Source organism: Erpetoichthys calabaricus, chromosome 12, assembly GCF_900747795.2.
Source record: "Erpetoichthys calabaricus chromosome 12, fErpCal1.3, whole genome shotgun sequence".
In the NCBI taxonomy this organism is placed as follows: domain Eukaryota; kingdom Metazoa; phylum Chordata; class Cladistia; order Polypteriformes; family Polypteridae; genus Erpetoichthys; species Erpetoichthys calabaricus.
This window is the reverse complement of record NC_041405.2, coordinates 30,752,231-30,775,957: the sequence shown is the minus strand read 5'-3', so window position 1 is coordinate 30,775,957 and position 23,727 is coordinate 30,752,231. Positions and strand designations below refer to the sequence as shown.

General features: G+C 39.0%; 1 protein-coding gene across 1 annotated transcript in view; it reads right to left on the bottom strand.

The window, feature by feature from the left end:
• triobpb (TRIO and F-actin binding protein b) overlaps nt 1-23,727 on the bottom strand; it is a 287,315-nt gene that overhangs the window by 68,346 nt on the left and 195,242 nt on the right. The gene's annotated exons all lie outside the window — the stretch shown is intronic.

Here is a 23,727-nt window from a genome sequence, read left to right as displayed (position 1 = left end):
ACCCCAAATCTCAAGAGACCTTGGCACAGTCTGTGTGGAGTTTGCATGTACTACCCTGTCCATGTGCATTTTCTTTGGATTCTCATTATTTCAACTGGCATTTCTAACTTGGCCCAGTGTGAGGTTATGATTGAAGGAGGCCTACAATACATTGGTGCTGGATCCTGTCTTGTGCCCGTTCTTGCTAGGAAAGGCTCCAGCCCTTCATGTGCTGGAATCTCAAAGTTCAGAACACACATGAATTGGTGGCTATATTTCTTCACAAAAATGCAAGATACGTGGATACTATGATTTTGTTTTGTCCAAACAGGCCTGAAATCATCCTGCTAATGTTGATAAATGAAAATCCTCTGGAATGTAGGTTTACTTAACTATTTAAAAGAAGTTAAAAAAAAAAACAGACAAAACATTCAAAGAAAGAAATAGAATTACTTGGAGGACCACCATGAACTGAAATATGTGAATTAGCAAAAAAATCAATTTGGGAGTTTGTGGACTCTTCAGCCTAATTTTATATAAACAGTAAATATTGCTGGAGATCAGGAAATTGACTGATAGAATGATACACTGAATGATATTTTACTATTGAATCCTTATTAGGCTCATAAGCTTTGGGAATTTTATATGAAAATTATGGTGGGCCATACTAGTATATTCCTAAACTAGCACAGCGAAACACCCACTTATTAATAATATCAGGCTTAATGGTACAAAGGGAAGTCCTTCTGTTTCGATTGCATTGTGTATTTACGAAACTCTATTCAGCAGAATTGCCTTGTATCTCTCTTTGCGTGTCTTGTTGCCTTTGTTTCATCAGACATTCTAGCCCTTACATCCCTATTTTTTTGTGCTTCTTGTTGCCTTTCTTCATTGGACATTTCTGTCCTGTTGTGAGCATCGAACAACTTGATACCTGGATATATGGATGTACATTGCATGGTTTTACTATATTACGCTGACCACTTGGCTTTGTTCATCAGACGTTTCAGCTTTCTTGTGACAACGGATGACATTATGATGGGCACGTATGGAGCCCCGTAGGTGTCAAGCAAAAAAAAAAAAAAATCCATTTAAACAAATTATTAAGGCGTTTGAATTAATTATTTAACTAATTCAAACAAATTACTAACACATTCAAATGAATTATGTAACTCACTCGAATTAATTAGTAACTCGTTCAAATGAATTACAAAACTTGTTTGAACGAATTACATAACTTGTTTGAGCAGATTATCTTTATTTCTTTCCCTGACTCTTATTTCAGTACTACGGAGCCCTGTTCTGTATTAATTTCTTCAAACATATTATTATTTTTCCACCTAGCAGTCCAGTTCTTATTATGTAGCCCCATACGGTTTTCCTGGCATACAGTTCAGTGATCAGTAAGGTGTGTGTTACCATCAGTGAACCGGAAGAGGAACTAGTTGGACTTGGAAGACCACCGCAGTTGAAACGGTTCTTTCGAGGAGTCCTGAAACAAATTTCAAATACAGCAGAAGATATGAGAATGGATTTATGAAATTCTCTCAGAGAACCAGATATTCCGGAATCAGTGATGGAAACATTAATAGAAGTAAAGGTAAGTTTAAAATCTAGTCGATAATGGCACTGAACAGCGTAGAATAGACTGATACTATTACTGGCTGGCTATACTCATCCAATTCTGGTTCACTAAACTGCATACCAGGAAAAATAAATACTGATATATGAGAAAAATTAAAATTTATCCGTTTGAACGAGTTATGTAATTTGAGTAAACGGATTACGAACAGATTTGTTTTGTCTGATACCTATGGGGCTTTGTAGGTATGAATAACAGAGGCCCCATTTATAAAGCTTGCATACATACAAAAAGCGGCCTGAAATGTGTGTACGCAACTTCCCACACAATAAAGAAAATGTGACGGGGAAACGTGCTTATATTTATACCAGCTCTGACCCATACTTGCACAACATTCAGAGAAACAGGGAAATGCAGCCACATCAGATAAATGATGACTCACACACATTCTGAATTACAATAATGTGTTGTAACTTGACAAACATATTAACCTCAAAAGTGTTGAATATGATGTACAGACTGTATTTCAGTTCCCTTTTAAAACGGCCAATGCTTCGCAATTTCACTAAAGAATTTTCTTTGGTTAATCTTCAGTTCATATCGGATACCCATTGTCATTTCCCTGGGAACAGGCTGATAGGTAAGAAATATCTCAGCCACGCTTCACTGCATCATGTCCGCTGTACTGAAAGCCTTTAAACGACAGATGAAGTTCTACATCCAGTTTTTGTATGGTGTGAGTGTATATTAATTAAACATTTTTCTTTTTTTGCAAATATAAAAAGATAATTTGCAACACTGTCTGGTCCTCCTAACATACTCTGATCACTTTACTGTATTCATATTGCAATAAGGGAATCTAGCAAAAATGAAGCTGCTTTTGCTAACCATAAGCTGTTACTTTCTATTAACACACAAGCCATATGTGATGCGAAGATGAGGCTGACAAACATCATGTCTCCATGGCCTCGCTCAACCTGTGATTCATTTATTTTAAGAGAAACTAGGCTTGGCTGAGCTCTGTTTATCCATATTCTAGTAATGGCTTTGACATCCCAGGATGCTGGAGTATACGCCATGTTGGGAATAAGCCAAACACTACCAATTATCCAAAACACACTATCCCCACACTGTAATGTGGTGGTGGCAGTGTCATGCTGCTGGGATGCTTCTCTGCAGCAGGCTCTTGAAGGCTTGTGAGGATAGAGGGGAAAACGAATGCAGCAAAATACAGGGAAATCCTGGAGGAAAACCTGATGCAGTCTGAAAGAAACTTGCACCCCTGGGAGAAAATTTGTTTTCCAACAAGACAATGACCCCAAGTATAAAACCAAGAAAGCAACAATGTCCAGTTCTCAACCCAACTGAGATTTTGTGGCCTGAGTTAAAATAAGCTATTCGCTCACTATGCCCATGCAACCAGACAGAGCTTCAGCAGTTTTACAAAGAGTGGGGAATGATTGCATTGTCCAGATATGCAAAGGTGATACGACGTGAGGCTGGAATTGCTGCCTAGTAAATACTGACATGAAGGGGGTGAATACTTAAGTCAGAGGTGCCCAACTCCAGTCCTGGAGGGCCGCAGTGGCTGCAGGTTTTCATTCTAACCCTTTTCTTAATTAGTGACTTGTTTTTGCTGCTAATTAACTTCTTTTGAATTCATTTTAATTGACTTGCTCTTGAAGACCCCTCAACTGTTATTTTTTCCTTAATTAGCAGCCAAACAATAATGAGATACAAAATGAGCCAAAACAGGACCAGCAAACTGTGACCATCATACAATATCTGAAAATAGGTGAAGGTCTCAGGAATGCTGATCTGCTCTTAAAAAAATGAGAAAAATCCAAAATTTCGGAAATGTCTGCTATTGCACTACGAGAGCAGCAACAACCATGGAATTAAAGAACGAGTTTAATTAATGACAAGACTCAGCACCTCATTAAGCAACTGGGTGGAGTGAAATTGATTGGAGTTTGAGGCCCTGACTTAGTTGGTCTTCTGTTGGCTCACTCACTCCACATTTCACTTCTGTTTGGGTGCCATTTAAGGAAAGAAATGAAGCAATTCAGAGGAACGATGAAGAAATTCAGGGAAACATGCCTTAAAAACCAAGTCAATTAAAATTAATTCAAAAGAAGTTAATTAGCAGCAAAAACAGATCACCAATTAAGAAAAGGGTTAGCATGAAAACCTGCAGCCACTGCGGCCCTCCAGGACTGGAGTTGGGCACCCCTGACTCAAGTGATCCATTTCATTGTGTTTTAAATATCTAATTACTTTTGAACATTTTTCAGAGATGTGGCTTCACTTTGACATTAATGAGTCTTTTTCAGTTGTTCATTGTTAAAAAATAAAAAATGTAATTAAATCCACTGTGATTCAATTTTATAAAATAATTAAATGTGAACACTTCCCAAGGGGAATGGGGTTGATTTACAGCAGTATAATCTGATGTACTCAAGTGATGAGATCAGCAATAGCAATCATCAAGTTTAATATCCCCTCCAACTAGAAGTCGTTTAATGTGATATGGGCTTTATTTATTACAGTTTTTATATTTTTATTCTAGATATTGCTTTGTTTATATTGGGACCCTTTTAAATATATTTTTAACTGTATCTGCTTGTGACTTTTCCCTGTTACTCACTACAAGGTTCCATAGCAGACAATAAAGTTTTTATTTTTACTACTTCTGTGGAGCTCATTTTGTTTTTTTAAAACACATATTTCATTTGACCTTCCCTAACATGTGCTACTGACGTTACAATGTGTGGAGAGTGCAACCCAGATGTACAGTTGGCCATTGTGCATATGACAAACTTTTTAAGTGGTTCTTGGAAGACGCAACTCTAATCGGTGTAAGTCCTGTGGAGAGAATCACCCAAACATTAAACTACAGGGGGCACTCTTTTCCCAAACAATAACCAGGATACTACCTTCTGTGTCTCCTGTGGCACCTTAGTTCCAAGAGGCTTTAATGTACACAAAACTTATCAGGTACAACCAACTCAACCTTTGCTGTGCACACACAGACTAATGATTCAGCCATGTTTGCTGCTTGGTTTGTTGTTTCAAGTTAAGAAAATTTTCCATTCTCAGAACAACAAAGGGTTAACAGTCTACCATACAGAAACATTACATTTACATACCATCTTCACCTGGTTCACGAATAACCATTACAAGGAAACTTCCTAACACTCTGCACAGGATAAAGCTATTAGTTGTGTATTAATGATACATATACTTGTGAGTCATTCAGTAAAACAACTCAAGCATATTTTCAGTCATACAATGAATGTATTACTTCCTGAGGTATGAAGTTGGTGTTTATCTTTAAATACCAGCCATCTGGGTTTACGGAAGTCATGCGTTGTATCCTATTGTAAAACAAAAAAAGATTTATGAATGTAGTGAGAAGTCAAGCAAAATGACACCTTTTATTGGCTAACTAAAAAGATTACAATATGCAAGCTTTTGAGCCAACTCAGACCCCTTCTTCAGGCAGATGTAAGTTGCCTCGAAAGCTTGCATAATGTAATCTTTTTAGTTAGCCAATAAAAGGTGTCATTTTGCTTGACTTCTCGCTACAGAGAACTTGGAAGTAAATTCAAGATAACAGCCAAATCAGTAGTGCCTTCTGAGCTTCTGCCAATAAATGGGAAAAAGCTGTATCTTCAAAAGGCGTGAAAGTATTTGTATGAAGAAATGTTCTACTTTTCTATGCCCCTCAGAAATCCTTCTGTCCCTTTACTGACCAAGATACTGTAAGTCACATCTACAAGAGTAACACTCACATACTGATGTACACACATTTATAGTAAACTACACTGTGAGAAAACTGAATACCATCACAAAATATACATCATATTAAATTGCCTAAAGTTCCAGTTATGTGGCTTTTACTTCATTATTAAATTCAGGTGAAAATTAGGACTCTCCAAAGGACAATTAGTAAGTACAGCAAAAGACAAGGGGCAGAGGCACAGCAAAGGGATACTCGGTACGTGAAAAAGTGATCTATAATAAGGATGGGAAAACAAAACCAAAATCAGGAGATGAAATTCTTAGTCAAAAATGTTAAAACAAAATGGTCTAAATGGAAACCAAATATCCTTCCCCTAAACTAATGATAAAGTAGTTTTTGTTTGTTTTCAATGCAAATCCAAAAGCCTGGACACCAAGTGCTATGTACCAACATTCTAGCCACAAGATCAGCAACACTTCCAACAGCAAAATAGCTGCAACCTTGCCAAAAAGGAGCAAACAAAATGGAAGCATGATGAACGAAACAAAGTAAGTAAAAAATAAACACAGGAAAAAGAATTTTTAAAATTGCAATAACTACACAAAAAGATAAAGAATAGTTTCATGATGTGGTGTCTATTGTAGAAATGTGTTCCTCATTTTCAAAATTTCATCACCAATGATGTACGAATATTTCCCGCTAAAGATCAAGTTTATTTCCTATATTCAAAGCCTCTCCCGTGTTACAATAAACCCTCAGGTGCTGAAATATTTCTCTTCGTCACTTCTAGAAACATCTCCACATTCTCTCCCAGTCCCATCCTTGCAATTTGTTCCCAATCAAACTTTACCTTAAATTTAATCCAGCTTCAATTTTTAATTCTAGTGTATACACTCACTAAGCAACATTATGAGAAACACTATACTGATATTTGGTAAGGCCACCTTTTGCTCTCAGACAGCCTCAATTCTTCACAGTATGGATTCCACAAGATGCTGGATGCATTCCTTTGAGATTCTAGTCCATGTTGACATGGCTGCTACACACAATTTCTGCAGATTTGTCAGCTGTGCATTCATGACGTGACTCTGCCATTCACCTACTGTATATCTCAAAGGTTTTCTCTTGGATTCAAGTTAGGTGATTGAGAAGGCCAGGGAAGAACACTGAACTCATGGTCATGTTTATGAAGCCAGTCTGAGATTATCATTGCTTTGTGACATGGTGTATTATCATTCTGGAAGTAGCCATGAGAAGATGCACAAACTGTGAAGATGAATGGATGCATGTGGTCAGCAACAATACTCAAATAGGTTGCGGCATTCAAGCGATAATTGATTGGTATTACCAGGCTCAAAGCATGCTAAGAAAACATTCCCAACACCACTACCACCAGCCTAGTCTGTTGGCACAAAGCATGTTGTGTGCATGGATTCATGCTATTGGCCCCAAATTGTTAACCAACCATCTGTGTGCCTCATCAGAAATTGAAATACATCAGACCAAGCAACATTTTTTTCTGGTTAGCCTGTGCCCAATGCACAGCAATGCAACACAGTCTTCTGCTGTCATAGCCCATCTGCCTCAGTGTTCACTTTTTTGTTCACAGTTATACAGAATGTTTATCTGAATTAATGTGGCCTTTCTGTCATCTCAAACCAGTCTGGCCAGTGTCCTCAGACTTCTCTTAACAAGAAGGTGTTTCCATTGTGATAGACCCAGCTGGGATGCCCCTGTAATGGAAGAACTAGGGGAGAGGGCATATTCAGGGCAATACCTCCCCCGGAACACAAGAGGGCAATCCCCCTGGCTCACAGTGGGGCCACAGGTTTGGAGCTTAGAAGCTCAACCCTGCTGGAGCCCGTGGCCACTGCCGGGGGGGCGCTTGAACAGTTTCGGAGCATGCAGCACTTCCACCATACCTGGAAGTGCTGCCTGAAGAAGATCTGGGAGCACCTGGAGCACTTCTGGGTGCCCTAGAAAAGGGGCCGCCTCACTCCATTGAAGGAGCCAGAGTCAAGAGGTAGAGGACGAAGCTTGCTGGAAGAGGAGTAGAGGCAGCACACTGAGAGAGCGAAGAAAGGACTGTGATTGTGCTTTTGTACTATGCTCTGTAGTGGGAAGCGAAGTGAAAGTTCTGCCCCACTTAAAATAAAACGTGTACTGGACAATATTTGTATCTGCCTGTCTGTGTTGGGGTTAAGGGGGCACTACATGCCCCAGGCATCACACCGTACACTAGGGCTGCAACTAATGATTATTTTGGTAGTCGACTAATCGTTCAATATTTTTTTCCCTGATTAGTCACGATTATTTCATGCCCGACTATTTTGATGCCTGCGACCTGTGGTTGCACATCCTGTTCTGGGCTCCAGTGCATGTCTTACCTCCTCTGCTCACGTCTGTCCACCTGTGAATGTCACCCTGATGTCTCTGCATTAACACGATTAAAATTAATAATAATCAAATTAAAATAGCCAGTGAAACATATGAATTTGAAAATAATCAGATGTTTTATATTAGTGTGACCATCACAATAAAAAAGAAATACATTAAACAATACAAACTAAAGTGCACAAAGCCTTTAAACAAAAAAAGTGCATTTAACTTAACCAAAAATGGCCACTGGTGTGTCTTAAAAGTCCAAAAGTTTAAATAATGCTTTAATTCAAATAAAATAAAACAATAATGTACAGTTTATAAAGATTCAGTTCATATATTCCTGATTGCAGTGCAGGAACGTGAGCATTTCGACAAGGGATGCTCAGAAGGAGTAGAGGTAGCAGGAATACACAAGAATGATTTTGCAGACAGAGAAAGATGTTTAATTCATCACACTCTGAAGGAAAAGTGTTGTAGTTTATCACATCATGTACTATATCATGCCAAAAAAAAAAATAACGGACTAAAATATGTAACAAGCTAATTACGGATATACAGTAATCCCTCCTCCATCGCGGGGGTTGCGTTCCAGAGCCACCCGCGAAATAAGAAAATCCGCGAAGTATATGTTTATATGGTTATTTTTATATTGTCATGCTTGGGTCACAGATTTGCGCAGAAACACAGGAGGTTGTAGAGAGACAGGAACGTTATTCAAACACTGCAAACAAACATTTGTCTCTTTTTCAAAAGTTTAAACTGTGCTCCATGACAAGACAGAGATGACAGTTCTGTCTCACAATTAAAAGAATGCAAACATATCTTCCTTTTCAAAGGAGTGCGCGTCAGGAGAGAGAGAACAAAGCAAGCAGTCAAAAAAAAAATCAATAGGGCTTTTTGGCTTTTAAGTATGCGAAGCACCGCCCGTACAAAGCTGTTGAAAGCGGCAGCTCACACTCCCTCCGTCAGGAGCAGAGAGAGAGAGAGAGAGAGAGAGAGAGAGAGCCACAGAAAAACAAAGTCAAAAATCAATACGTGCCCTTTGAGCTTTTAAGTATACGAAGCACCGTGCAGCATGTCCTTCAGGAAGCAGCTGCACACAGCCCCCCTGCTCACACCCCCCTACGTCAGCGCAAGAGAGAGAGAGAGAGAGAAAGTAAGTTGGGTAGCTTCTCAGCCATCTGCCAATAGCGTCCCTTGTATGAAATCAACTGGGCAAACCAACTGAGGAAGCATGTACCAGAAATTCCGCGATATATATTTAAATATGCTTACATATAAAATCCGCGATGGAGTGAAGCCGCGAAAGGCGAAGCGCGATATAGCGAGGGATCACTGTACTCCAAAACACAAGTTACCCAGGTGTTAGTTAGAGATGGTTTACTATTCATATGAACTCAAATATTATACGAAAAAAGAAGAAAAAAAAAAAAAAAAAAACTAGGACGGTTCAGCTACTCCTATTCACTCGTTTATTATAGCTCCAAACACGTTAGCAAACATAACTGAAATGATATTCACTTAACCCTTAAACCTCTGGAACCGGCTGGAGTTGGCTTCCAGTGCAATTTGGAAGCACGCCGAAGCCAAGTATATTCGGCGATGTACATTCATTGAACCTCCCAACTGCTATATTTGCTTCACAGAGCAATTTGCCAGCACACAGGAGCTGATCATGAAAGTCAATGCCGTATATTCGTTGAGCAGCCAGCTCACGACCATTGCCGGCGCCGGCAGAACTGCAGCACCACTGTCTCTGGGATTCACCCGCTGCACTAGGCGAGCCTGTAATCATCAGCGTTTACCTCTGTGTGTTTGCATGCAGCCAGTTCAAGTGCAGTTGGCTCTGTAATCTACTGAATGTCATCAATGGCACCTTGAACATATAATAATAGATTATTGCAGCAGTTTTTTTTATAGTTTTTACAGTTCATTTGCAGTGTGTAAAATGATCAGTGGTGCAGTAATTGCGATGCTCTTTGCATGAAAAAGTATACGTGTTCCATTAAAATTTCAAATCTTCTTTGTGAATTGTGATGTTTACTTAAAAAGTGCAACTAAAAAGTATTTGGCGTCCAGGGGAGCATTAACCCCCAAGTATGTATCGATTTAAGGGTTAACTATCATTGTCAAAACCTTGATATACACATTATAGTACAAACATCAACGTTAACATGTGACACTAACTTTACTCGCTAAAACTTGTCTCTCAAGAGAGGGCAGCATCACAGCTCCAGGATGCTTGCGTTTCAGATGCTCATGCATCGCGGTGGTGCTGCCGTGAAAAGTAAGCTCCGCTTTGCATACTCTGCATTCAAGTTTTTTTTTCTTTTTCGGTGAAGCGCTCCCACACTTCAGAAAGTTTCTGTCTCAATTGTTTTCCATCTCCTTCCCCTCCTCTATCCGACTTGCCATTGCAACCACACTTATTTTCCTCTACATTCTTCTTATCCTCAGACATTCTTCTTCATTGTATGACTGTATGCAGTCTTGACAAACAATAACAAATGATACTGCCCCCAGATGTTCATGTAGTCCATTGTAGTTCCAAAAACCAATGTGGTTCTTTGTGACTGGAGCCTTTATTGAAGGTTCTGTTTATGATGCGTCGACAATAAAAAATCAGCAATGACGATTTTTTTGTAGTCGACGTCGTCGATTACGTCGACTAATCGTTGCAGCCCTACCGTTCACAGAAATGCCAGTCACTGAATGTTTTTTGTTTCTCATACTGGTCTCAGCTAACTGTAGATAGTTTTATGCATGAAAATCCCCGGAGATCAGCAGTTACAGAGACATGCAAATCAGCCTGTCTGGCACCAACAATCATGTCAACATCACTGAGACAGCGGTTTTTTTTCACCAAATCTGGTGTTTGATGTGAACATTAATGGAAGCTCCTGACTTGTGTCTTCATAACTGTATGCATTGTGCTGCTGCCACATGATTGGTTGATTAAATAACAGCATGGATATGCAGATGTACAAGTCTTTTAAATAATTTTCAGAGTGAGTGTATGTATGTAAATTGATTAGGATTAGAGACCACAATCTGGCTACATTATTTATTGACAATAATAAACTTAAGGGGGGGGGGGTCTGGGGCTAGCCTAAATGAGACCCTTCATGGGTTTAGAAGCTGAATACTCTGTCATGCAAACTTCTTAGACATTACTCAACAGTCAACCAGAAGCAAACACCACCAAAGAATACATCATCATCAATCACAATGGCTTTGACATCATTTTTAACCAAGAGAAATTCTAAAGTTACAAGATTACAGAAAAAATTTAATCAACTAGACTGAACTGTCTATTAGCAAATTGGAAGATAACAAAAGTAACAGAGAAGAGGAATGTTATGTATGAAGTGAGTCCCTCTGGGATGATTCCTCTTCCAATTTAGAGTAATGATACAGATTCACATACAGGTCTTAAATTTACAGCAGTCATTAAAAGTGGAGTGATGTCAGTCGTCACTGTAAAGATAATTGAAAAATGTGTTTTCAAAAGTACAAAGTTAAAAGCATTTGTCAAACATGATAGCTTAGTGAGTGCTTTCCAATGAGAAGTTTGAAAGAGCACTTTGGGAAGGAAAGCAGAAAATCAAGCGCCATTTGTCCCTTTGATGTTGAAGAGAACAGACGTGTGGTATCCTCCAATTCTAAACAAAAACACTGGAAAAGATTAGTCCATTTTCTTCATTTATTTTTATTTTTTTTTACCCAATGTTATAACCATGAAATGGGATACCCTGACTGGGACCCCGACTCTTTCCAAATTTCTGTTGTGCTTTTGTTTCAAAATATTAATACAAAATGGGAAAATCTTATAAGAAGCACATCCAGAAAATATGCAGAGGTATATTTGATGCAACATTCACATCTTCCAGACAAGTGCAGAAACAATTTAAAAGGCTAATAAAATGATAATATAATAAAAACTGCAACAGAAGTAAGGTTAAAGGATAAAAGAGTGCTTTCTACAAGAGAGATGCCATTTTAGTGTAATGAGTGGCTGCAGGGTTTGTGAAAGGCCCAGAGGAAAGCAGGCAGTACACCATTTCCATATTAAGGCACCACACAAAGTCAACATTTTAGCTGTGTGCCATCTATACTGTGCCCATTTTCTCTGAAATATTCCAAAGGCAGCTCTCCTCAGAATGTGCAGAGCTCAGTGGAGTGCTTTCAACAAACCAGCTGCCATTTTAGCAAGGAATGTGGCGGTAACTCATTAAATAAAGTAGTTAACATGTGTGTAAGGCAGTAATGTGAAAAAGAAACAAATGAGACAGCCACAAAGAACAGTTTAATCCGCAGTCCTAAACGTAAACACTACCATTTTCATTAGAACTCCCCAACCTATGTCTATGAAATCATGCCATAGTGAACAATTACTCTTGTAGACATTTGAGTATCCATGCAACTACCACACTAGAGCAACAAAACATTATTGTCGTTTAAATTCCAATTCCCATCCCTAGTTCTTGGGGTCCTTGAGGTGCAGCTTGTAGTGCTTGACATTATGAAAATTTAAATATTCCAAACTTTTACTTTCAGAAAACAAAAATCTCACCTCATCCTATCCTAAGACTGAATTTGTAATGAATAATTTAGAATAAGTAGTACACCTGCCCAATACATGCCAAAGCCATTCCCAAGCAAGACGAAAACATGCAAGTCACTGAAATGGGACGGGCCCCATATCTAATCTTGTTTGATTTAAATAAAATAATCAGATTCTATTCTGAACTTTGACTCAAGCAACACTAGATAGATAGATAGATACTTTATTAATCCCAATGGGAAATTCACATTCTTCAGCAGCAGCATACTGATACAATAAATAATATTAAATTAAAGAATGATAATAATACAGGTGAAAAAAACAGACAATAACTATGTATAATGTTAAATATTAACGTTTACCCCCCCTGGTGGAATTAAAGAGTCGCATAGTTTGGGGGAGGAACGATCTCCTCAATCTGTCTGTGGAGCAGGACAGTGACAACAGTCTGTCACTGAAGCTGCTCCTCTGTCTGGAGATGACATCATTTAGTGGATGCAGTGGATTCTCCATAATTGATAGAAGCCTGCTGAGCGCCCTTCGCTCTGCCACAGATGTTAAACTGTCCAGCTCCATGCCAACAATAGAGCCTGCCTTCCTCACCAGTTTGTCCAGGCGTGAGGTGTCTTTCCTCTTAATGCTGCCTCCCCAGCACACCACTGCGTAGAAGAGGGTGCTCGCCACAACTGTTTGATAGAACATCTGCAGCATCTTATTGCAGATGTTGAAGGAAGCCAGCCTTCTAAGGAAGTATAACCGGCTTTGTCCTTTCTTGCACAGCGCATCAGTATTGGCAGTCCAGTCTAATTTATCATCCAGCTGCACTCCCAGATATTTATAGGTCTGCACCATCTGCACACAGTCACCTTTGATGATCACTGGGTCTATGAGGGGTCTGGGCCTCCTAAAATCCACCACCAGCTCCTTGGTTTTGCTGGTGTTCAGGTGTAGGTGGTTTGAGTCGGACCATTTAACAAAGTCATTGATTAGGTCCCTATACTCCTCCTCCAGCCCATTCCTGATACAGCCCACGATAGCAGTGTCATCAGCGAACTTTTGCACATGGCAGGACTCCGAGTTGTATTGGAAGTCCGATGTATATAGGCTGAACAGGACCGGAGAAAGTACAGTCCCTTGTGGCGCTCCTGTGTTGCTGACCACAATGTCAGACGTGCAGTTCCCAAGACGCACATACTGAGGTCTGTCTTTAAGATAGTCCACGATCCATGCCACTAGGTATGAATCTAATCCCATCTCTGTCAGTTTGTCCCTAAGGAGCAGAGATTGGATTGTGTTGAAGGCGCTAGAGAAGTCTAGAAACATAATTCTTACAGCACCACTGCCTCTGTCCAAGTGAGAGAGGGATCGGTGTAGCATATAGATGATGGCTAGTTCTAGGGTGTAGATGGAACATGCACAGGGAGCAGATTCTCTGTGCTTTCTGGGCTGATGAGGTAAAAACTTGGAGCTCCGAATGTGGCTAAATAACTGTGTTGTATTCTGAAGACTGTTATCATGCAGTCTGCCATGGGAACTGTTGAAGGTAAAGGACACAAACCACACCTAAAAGAGTGCTTTCAAGGCCATTTTCCATGTAACACACATTTTTGTAGACTGTTCACAAATAACAGTGGAGAAAAAGCTCCTTGGCCGGCTTACTCTTGAAGATGATTATTTTTTCATTCTATAAAAGAACTCCAAAAAGAATTAGAAATCTGTAAATAATTGTGCCTAGGGGCCAAGCACTTTCAAAAAGCCCAAATAAAAAAACCTCTATAAAACAAAGTTGATGATTAAAAACAACTTGTATAAAAAATAAAATACATCGAATAGAGCATCTCCACTTACAGAATAAAGCCAACAAAACCAAAATATGCCAAACGTGGCATTTCAATTATAAAATAAATACAACACCTGGACAAGCAAATGAAGGGTTCAAAGTATTAAAGCAAGGAAAAAAAAAAACAAACATTCTACTGCCACTCTAGGCCTGCATTTCCACTGAGATACTAAATCGGCCCAGTGGAGTAGCGGTTCCATTTTGCCTAATCTTGATACCACACCAAAGCACCCTGTCTAACCTCTAATCCCACTCTTGCGCAATAGCTTTGGTCTCTTTCTTCTCTGGCAATTACCCTTCATTCCTCTGCTAGATTCATTGGGCTACTGGTACGGGTTAGAATTTAATCCATTCTTCATCTTAAAAGCATAGTCTGGGGTGGACCACTAAATCTACAAGACATTTTGACAATTACATCTTTTAGTACCCATGTAATTTACAGCAAACATAATCAACAATTAGTACATCAGTTATGATTTACGCAGTAATTTCATATTTTGCAGTATGTACACTTGATTGACCTATAGATAGATAGATAGATAGATAGATAGATAGATAGATAGATAGATAGATAGATAGATAGATAGATACTTTATTAATCCCAAGGGGAAATTCACTTACTCCAGCAGCACCTTACTGATACAAAAAAACAATATTAAATTAAAGATTGATAATAATGCAGGTAAAAACAGACAATAACTTTGTATAATGTTAAATGTTAACGTTTACCCCCCTGGGTGAAATTGAAGAGTCGCATAGTTTGGGGGAGGAACGATCTCTGTCTGTCAGTGGAGCAGGACAGTGACAGCAGTCTGTCGCTGAAGCTGCTCCTCTGTCTAGAGATGACACTGTTTAGTGGATGCAGTGGATTTTCCATAATTGATAGAAGCCTGCTAAGCGCCCGTTGCTCTGCCACAGATGTCAAACTGTCTAGCTCCATGCCAACAATAGAGCCTGCCTTCCTCACCAGTTTGTCCAGGCGTGAGGCATCTTTCTTCTTTATGCTGCCTCCCCAGCACACCACTGCGTAGAAGAGGGCGCTCGCCACAACCATCTGATAGAACATCTGCAGCATCTTATTGCAGATGTTGAAGGACACCAGCCTTCTAAGGAAGTATAACCGGCTTTGTCCTTTCTTACACAGAGCATCAGTATTGGCAGTCCAGTCTAATTTATCATCCAGCTGCACCCCCAGGTATTTATAGGTCTGCACCATCTACACACAGTCACCTCTAATGATAACGGGGTCTATGAGGGGTCTGGGCCTCCAAAAATCCACCACCAGCTCCTTGGTTTTGCTGGTGTTCAGGTGTAGGTGGTTTAAGTCGCACCATTTAACAAAGTCATTGATTAGGGCCCTATAATCCTCCTCCTGCCCACTCCTGATGCAGCCCACGATAGCAGTGTCATCAGCAAACTTTTGCATGTGGCAGGACTCCAAGTTGTGTTGGAAGTCCGATGTATAAAAGCTGAACAGGATAGGAGAAAGTACAGTCCCTTGTGGCGCTCCTGTGTTGCTGACCACAATGTCAGACGTGCAGTTCCCAAGACGCACATACTGAGGTCTGTCTTTAAGATAGTCCACAATCCATGCCACCAGGTATGAATCTACTCCCATCTCTGTCAGCTTGTCCCTAAGGAGCAGAGGTTGGGATTGTGTTGAAGGCGCTAGAGAAGTCTAGAAACATAATTCTTACAGCACCACTGCCTTTTGTCCAAGTGAGAAAGGGATGTAATCTTATTTTCTAGCTGTCTCAGTATGTTTACATTTACATATATATATATATATATATATATATATATATATATATATATATATATATATATATATATATATATATATCTATACTAATTAATAAAAGGCAAAGCCCTCACTGACTCACTGACTGACTGACTGACTGACTCATCACTAATTCTGCAACTTCCCGTGTAGGTGGAAGGCTGAAATTTGGCAGGCTGATTCCTTACAGCTTACTTACAAAACTTAGGCAGGTTTCATTTCGAAATTCAATGCGTAATGGTCATAACTGGAACCTCTTTTTTCACAATATACTGTAATGGACGGCAGCTCGATGGCCGTGGGAGGAGGAGTTGAGTGTCACGTCATCACGCCTCCCACGTAATCACGTGAAAAGACTGTGAACGCAGTAGGGACAAATGAAGGAGGAGCCGCAAACAGCGAAGAACAATAAATTCATTAAACAACTGAGAAGGGAGCGAAACAATAAGAAGCGAGCGAGTAAAGCATACAAGCATCTTCATAAGGGAAACAAAGCACGGTGTAAAACGTAAGTTTAAATTAAGTTTATAGAAACGCTCCCGCTGCTGATTGCAATAACATATTCGCGAGATAAAAGTTTAATGAGAAGACACGAGGTATAAACGAACCACACACCATAGCGCAACGTTAGGGGCTTCACCTCTGGCGCTGACATTCGAGATTCGATTCCCGAGAGCGGATGCAGTGAGTGTGTACGCCTGATGAGTCCAGAATTAGGGAGAAACACGTGTCGAATACTCTTTGCATTATTTGAAAGTAAACTATTAAAACCATTCTATGATCTGCTTCTCGCAACTGAAAGACGGCACATGGCGGATGTTAGCTGACTTGCTGACCGCAACGTTAGGGGCTTCAACTCTGGCGCCGCAAACAGCGAAGAACAAAAAATTCATTAAACAATTGAGAAGGGAGTGAAACAATAAGAAGCGAGCGAGTGAAGCATACAAGGATCTTCATAAGGGAAAAAAGCACGGTGTAAAACGTAAGTTTAAATTAAGTTTATAGAAACGCTCCCTCTGCGGATTGCAATAACATATTCGCGAGATAAAAGTTTAATGAGAAGACACGTGGTATAAACAAACCACACGCCGTAGTGCAACGTTAGGGGCTTCACCTCTGGCGCTGACGATAGAGATTCGATTCCGGAGAGGGGATGCAGTGAGTGTGTACGCCCGATGAGCCCAGAATTAGGGAGAAACACATGTCGCATACTCTTTGCATTATTTGAAAGTAAACTATTAAAACCATTCTATGATCTGCTTCTGGGAACAGAAAGAGGGCACGTGGCAGACGTAAGGCGACTTGCTGACAAACCACAAGCGTGACCTGGCAGGTAACCACCCATACAATCAGATTGTGATTCAGAAAACCATTTTATTTTTTTTGTATCTCTTTAGTAATATTTTAGTGTAAAAGGATAACCAGTATTTAAACCTTTTATGTTACTTTATAAATTTATTTTACACAATGTTGAAAAATTAATAAGAAAGCTACATATTTTGGCAGCTGTTGCATTAATTTTCAATGAAATGAAAAAACCTCTCCAAGAGAAAACGTCAATGAAGAAGAAACAGTTTGCACTATCTAAAAATGAGAAACCCTCATTTATAAAAGTTTGCTGCAGATGACTTAACTGAAAATAAATGAATAGTTCCTATGTGTATAATACATATTTATCTATTTTACTTATGCCTTTATTCCAGCAACTTGCAACATCTGAGGTACAATTTGTTACATTACTTTTGTTTTTTGCAGCACAGGCAGGTGAAGTGACTTTCTCAGGGTCACACAGTGGTGTCAGTACCAGGATTTGAACTGACAAGCTCCGGGTTTACTGAAATATTACTGAAGAAAGAAAAAAAAACGAAAACGGGCAAATAGGGCTATGCATACAGATGTCCATCCATCCATTTCCCATTGGGATTAATAAAGTATCTATCTATCTATCTATTATCCAACCTGCTATATCCTAAATACAGGAGCCAATAAGTAGATATGTATATATACAGTATATATATATATATATATATATATATATATATATATATATATATATATACACATACAGTATATATATATATATATATATATATAATATATATATATACACATACAGTATATATATATATATATATATATATATATACACACATATATATATATATATATATATATATATATGTGTGAATGTATGTATGTCTATATTTATATCTATATTATATATCTATACTAATAAAAGGCAAAGCCCTCACTGACTGACTGACTCACTGACTGACTGACTCACTCATCACTAATTCTCCAACTTCCCGTGTAGGTAGAAGGCTGAAATTTGGCAGGCTCATTCCTTACTGCTTACTTACAAAAATTAGGCAGGTTTCATTTCGAAATTCAAAGCGTAATGGTCATAACTGGAACATATTTTTTGTCCATACACTGTAATGGAGGAGGCAGAGTCACGTATCGCGTCATCACGCCTCCTACGTAATCACGTGAACTAAAAACAAGGAAGAGATTTACAGCACGAGTCGCACGCGGGGAACGAAGGTAAACGACGTTAATTTTTGACTGTTTTTTAATACTGTGTAAGTATACATATTAACACATGTGCAATTAAACGTGTGCATTTACGGGGTGATTTCTCAGGCTTAAAAGCTCACCTTTTATCAAACGCGGGAACAAGGTAACTGACGTTGTTCACTGTCTTTTAATACTGTGTAACCATACATATTAACACATGTCCAATTAAACGTGTGCATTTACGGGGTCATTTCTCAGGCTTAAAAGCTCGCCTTTTACTAAAAAGGTAAATGCAAAACTATTTTCAATCAGTTTTATTGAAACGCTCCCGTTAAGGATTGCAATAACATATTCGCGAGATAAAAGAACGAAGTAGGGGGAAATGGAGGAAGAGCCGCAAACAGCGAAGAGCAAAAATTAATTAAACAATTGAGAACGGAGCGAGTTAAGCATACAAGCATGTTCATAAGGGAAACAAAGCACGGTGTAAAACGTAAGTTTAAATTAAGTTTATAGAAACGCTCCCGCTGCGGATTGCAATAACATATTCGCGAGATAAAACTTTAATGAGAAGACACGAGGTATAAACGAACCACACGCGTGGCGCAACGTTAGGGGCAACAGTTTCAACCATTCTATGATCTGCTTCTCGCAACTGAAAGACGGCACATGGCCGATGTTAGCCGACTTGCTGACCGCAACGTTAGGGGCTTCAACTATGGCGCTGATGCCACATCTCAGTGCCAACACTTTGCAGACTCTACTTAAAAGACACGCCCTCCTCACTGGACAGTTAAAAACACCAATCAAACTAACGATGACATCAAGTATTACCCAATCAAAAGTAGGAAAGGAGGCATCTTCATAAAATGCGTGTGGGATGATTTGCATGAGACGCTGCTTTAAAAAAAAAAATGATAAAAAAAATACGGATAAATCCCGTCCAGTATTGATTCAAAACGGGAACGCGCAATTTCATTCTCAAACGCGGCACGATTCCGTATTTTAAAGGACGGGGTGCCAACCCTACAGTGCCAGGTAACCACCCATACAATCAGATTGTGATTCAGACTAGGAATGCAATGAATGTAATTACCCCGATCTACATACAAGGCAAAAGTCTTGCAACATTCAAAGATGATGGTTTGGGATAAGTACACCATACAACATAAAACAGCTTATGAAGCCTTGAACCGAAAAAAGCAAGATCTCAGAGATCGTAAAAAAAAAAATAGGAGGTAATGTCGTTTTACTCGCTGTAGATTTTAGTCAAACATTACCAGTTATTCCACGGGGAGACCAGCAGATGAACTCAACGCGTGTTTAAAATCCATGCTTCTCCCACGCTCGGTTATATGTCGCGTGTTCTCCGGTAGGTGCACCAAAAAATGTATACATTTAAGCATGTAATGGGCAAACAAAAAATGAGGTATACCCGAAGGCACTGCAGTAGTACTTAATGTAACTTTACTTCTTAAATGTTAATGTTTTACTGTTTAATAATTTATACGCTTCTTATATGTTCTTCAAATTCTTTTATCAAAATACCACTGACAGCGCAATGCACGATAACATGGAGTGAATACACCATACGCATCCGCCCACGGCTGCCCCTGCTGTGCGCAGATAGGAGTTGATTCTACAATAAAATAAAATAAACATAAAAAGAGTAAAACAATCATCACCCATAAAGCGGATAATAGACGTGACGTACTATATGTGTACCACATTTCAAGTGTATAGGTGAAACGGTTTGCGAGCTACAGGTCATTTAAAATTCTGGACAGACACACAAATTGCCACGGTAGCAAATTACAGAAGAAGATTTTACTGTTTAATAATTTATATTTATATGAAATGTGCTTCTTATATATTACTTCATATTCTCATATGATAATGGTGTTAATGCTTATATTTATTTCTGTGTTATTAAAACTGCATGTATGTGTGTATATGTATATATATATATATATATATATACTAGCAAAATACCCGCGCTTCGCAGCAGAGAAGTAGTGTGTTAAAGAGGTTATGAAAAAAAAAGGAAACATTTTAAAAAATAACGTAACATGATTGTCAATGAAAGCCCGTTTCAGTCAGTAAGTCTTATGTGTGTGTTTATGTATGTGTGTATATATATGTAGATGTGTATATGTAGATATGTATATATATGTATATAAATGTTTATGTGTGTGTGTATCTATACTAATAAAAGGCAAAGCCCTCACTGACTGACTCACTCACTCACTGACTCACTCATCACTAATTCTCCAACTTCCCGTGTAGCTAGAAGGCTGAAATTTGGCAGGCTCATTCCTTACAGCTTACTTACAAAAGTTAGGCCAGGTTTCATTTCGAAATTCAAAGCGTAATGGTCATAACTGGAACATATTTTTTGTCCCATACACTGTAATGAAGGAGGCGGAGTCACGTATCGCGTCATCACGCCTCCTACGTAATCACGTGAACTAAAAACAAGGAAGAGATTTACAGCACGAGTCGCACGCGGGAACGAAGGTAAATGACGTTAATTTTTGACTGTCTTTTAATACTGTGTAACCATACATATTAACACATGTCCAATTAAACGTGTGCATTTACGGGGTGATTTCTCAGGCTTAAAAGCTCGCCTTTTACTAAAAAGGTAAATGCAAAACTATTTTCAATCAGTTTATTGAAACGCTCCCGTTAAGGATTGCAATAACATATTCGCGAGATAAAAGAACGAAGTAGGGGGAAATGGAGGAACAGCCGCAAACAGCGAAGAGCAAAAAATTAATTAAACAATTGAGAACGGAGCGAGTTAAGCATACAAGCATGTTCATAAGGGAAACAAAGCACGGTGTAGAAAACGTAAGTTTAAATAAAGTTTATAGAAACGCTCCCGCTGCAGATTGCAATAACATATTCGCGAGATAAAAGTTTAATGAGAAGACACGAGGTATAAACGAACCACACGCCGTGGCGCAACGTTAGGGGCAACAGTTTCAACCATTCTATGATCTGCTTCTCGCAACTGAAAGACGGCACATGGCCGATGTTAGCCGACTTGCTGACCGCAACGTTAGGGGCTTCAAGTATGGCGCTGACGCCACATCTCAGTGCAACACTTTGCAGACTGTACTTAAAAGACACGCCCTCCTCACTGGACAGTTAAAAACACCAATCAAACTAACGATGACATCAAGTATTACCCAATCAAAAGTAGGAAAGGAGGCATCTTCATAAAATGCGTGTGGGATGATTTGCATGAGACGCTGCTTTAAAAAAAAAATGATTACAAAAATACGGGATAAATCCCGTCCAGTATTGATCCAAAACGGGACGCGCAATTTCATTGTCAAACGCGGCACGATTCCGTATTTTAAAGGACGGGTGGCAACCCTACAGTGCCAGGTAACCACCCATACAATCAGATTGTGATTCAGACTAGGAATGCAATGAATGTAATTACCCCGATCTACATACAAGGCAAAAGTCTTGCAACATTCAAAGATGATGGTTTGGGATAAGTACACCATACAACATAAAACAGCTTATGAAGCCTTGAACCGAAAAAAGCAAGATCTCAAGAGATCGTAAAAAAAAAAAATAGGAGGTAATGTCGTTTTACTCGCTGTAGATTTTAGTCAAACATTACCAGTTATTCCACGAGGGAGACCAGCAGATGAACTCAACGCGTGTTTAAAATCCCTGCTTCTCCCACGCTCGGTTATATGTCGCGTGTTCTCCGGTAGGTGCACCAAAAAATGTATACATTTAAGCATGTAATGGGCAAACAAAAAATGAGGTATACCCGAAGGCACTGCAGTAGTACTTAATGTAACTTTACTTCTTAAATGTTAATGTTTTACTGTTTAATAATTTATACGCTTCTTATATGTTCTTCAAATTCTTTTATCAAAATACCACTGACAGCGCAATGCACGATAACATGGAGTGAATACACCATACGCATCCGCCCACGGCTGCCCTGCTGTGCGCAGATAGGAGTTGATTCTACAATAAAATAAAATAAACATAAAAAGAGTAAAACAATCATCACCCATAAAGCGGATAATAGACGTGACGTACTATATGTGTACCACATTTCAAGTGTATAGGTGAAACGGTTTGCGAGCTACAGGTCATTTAAAATCCTGGACAGACACACAAATTGCCACGGTAGCAAATTACAGAAGAAGATTTTACTGTTTAATAATTTATATTTATATGAAATGTGCTTCTTATATATTACTTCATATTCTCATATGATAATGGTGTTAATGCTTATATTTATTTCTGTGTTATTAAAACTGCATGTATGTGTGTATATGTATATATATATATATATATATATACTAGCAAAATACCCGCGCTTCGCAGCAGAGAAGTAGTGTGTTAAAGAGGTTATGAAAAAAAAAGGAAACATTTTAAAAATAACGTAACATGATTGTCAATGAAAGCCCGTTTCAGTCAGTAAGTCTTATGTGTGTGTTTATGTATGTGTGTATATATATGTAGATGTGTATATGTAGATATGTATATATATGTATATAAATGTTTATGTGTGTGTGTATCTATACTAATAAAAGGCAAAGCCCTCACTGACTGACTCACTCACTCACTGACTCACTCATCACTAATTCTCCAACTTCCCGTGTAGGTAGAAGGCTGAAATTTGGCAGGCTCATTCCTTACAGCTTACTTACAAAAGTTAGGCAGGTTTCATTTCGAAATTCAAAGCGTAATGGTCATAACTGGAACATATTTTTTGTCCATACACTGTAATGAAGGAGGCGGAGTCACGTATCGCGTCATCACGCCTCCTACGTAATCACGTGAACTAAAAACAAGGAAGAGATTTACAGCACGAGTCGCACGCGGGAACGAAGGTAAATGACGTTAATTTTTGACTGTCTTTTAATACTGTGTAACCATACATATTAACACATGTCCAATTAAACGTGTGCATTTACGGGGTGATTTCTCAGGCTTAAAAGCTCGCCTTTTACTAAAAAGGTAAATGCAAAACTATTTTCAATCAGTTTATTGAAACGCTCCCGTTAAGGATTGCAATAACATATTCGCGAGATAAAAGAACGAAGTAGGGGGAAATGGAGGAACAGCCGCAAACAGCGAAGAGCAAAAAATTAATTAAACAATTGAGAACGGAGCGAGTTAAGCATACAAGCATGTTCATAAGGGAAACAAACCACGGTGTAAAACGTAAGTTTAAATAAAGTTTATAGAAACGCTCCCGCTGCAGATTGCAATAACATATTCGCGAGATAAAAGTTTAATGAGAAGACACGAGGTATAAACGAACCACACGCCGTGGCACAACGTTAGGGGCAAC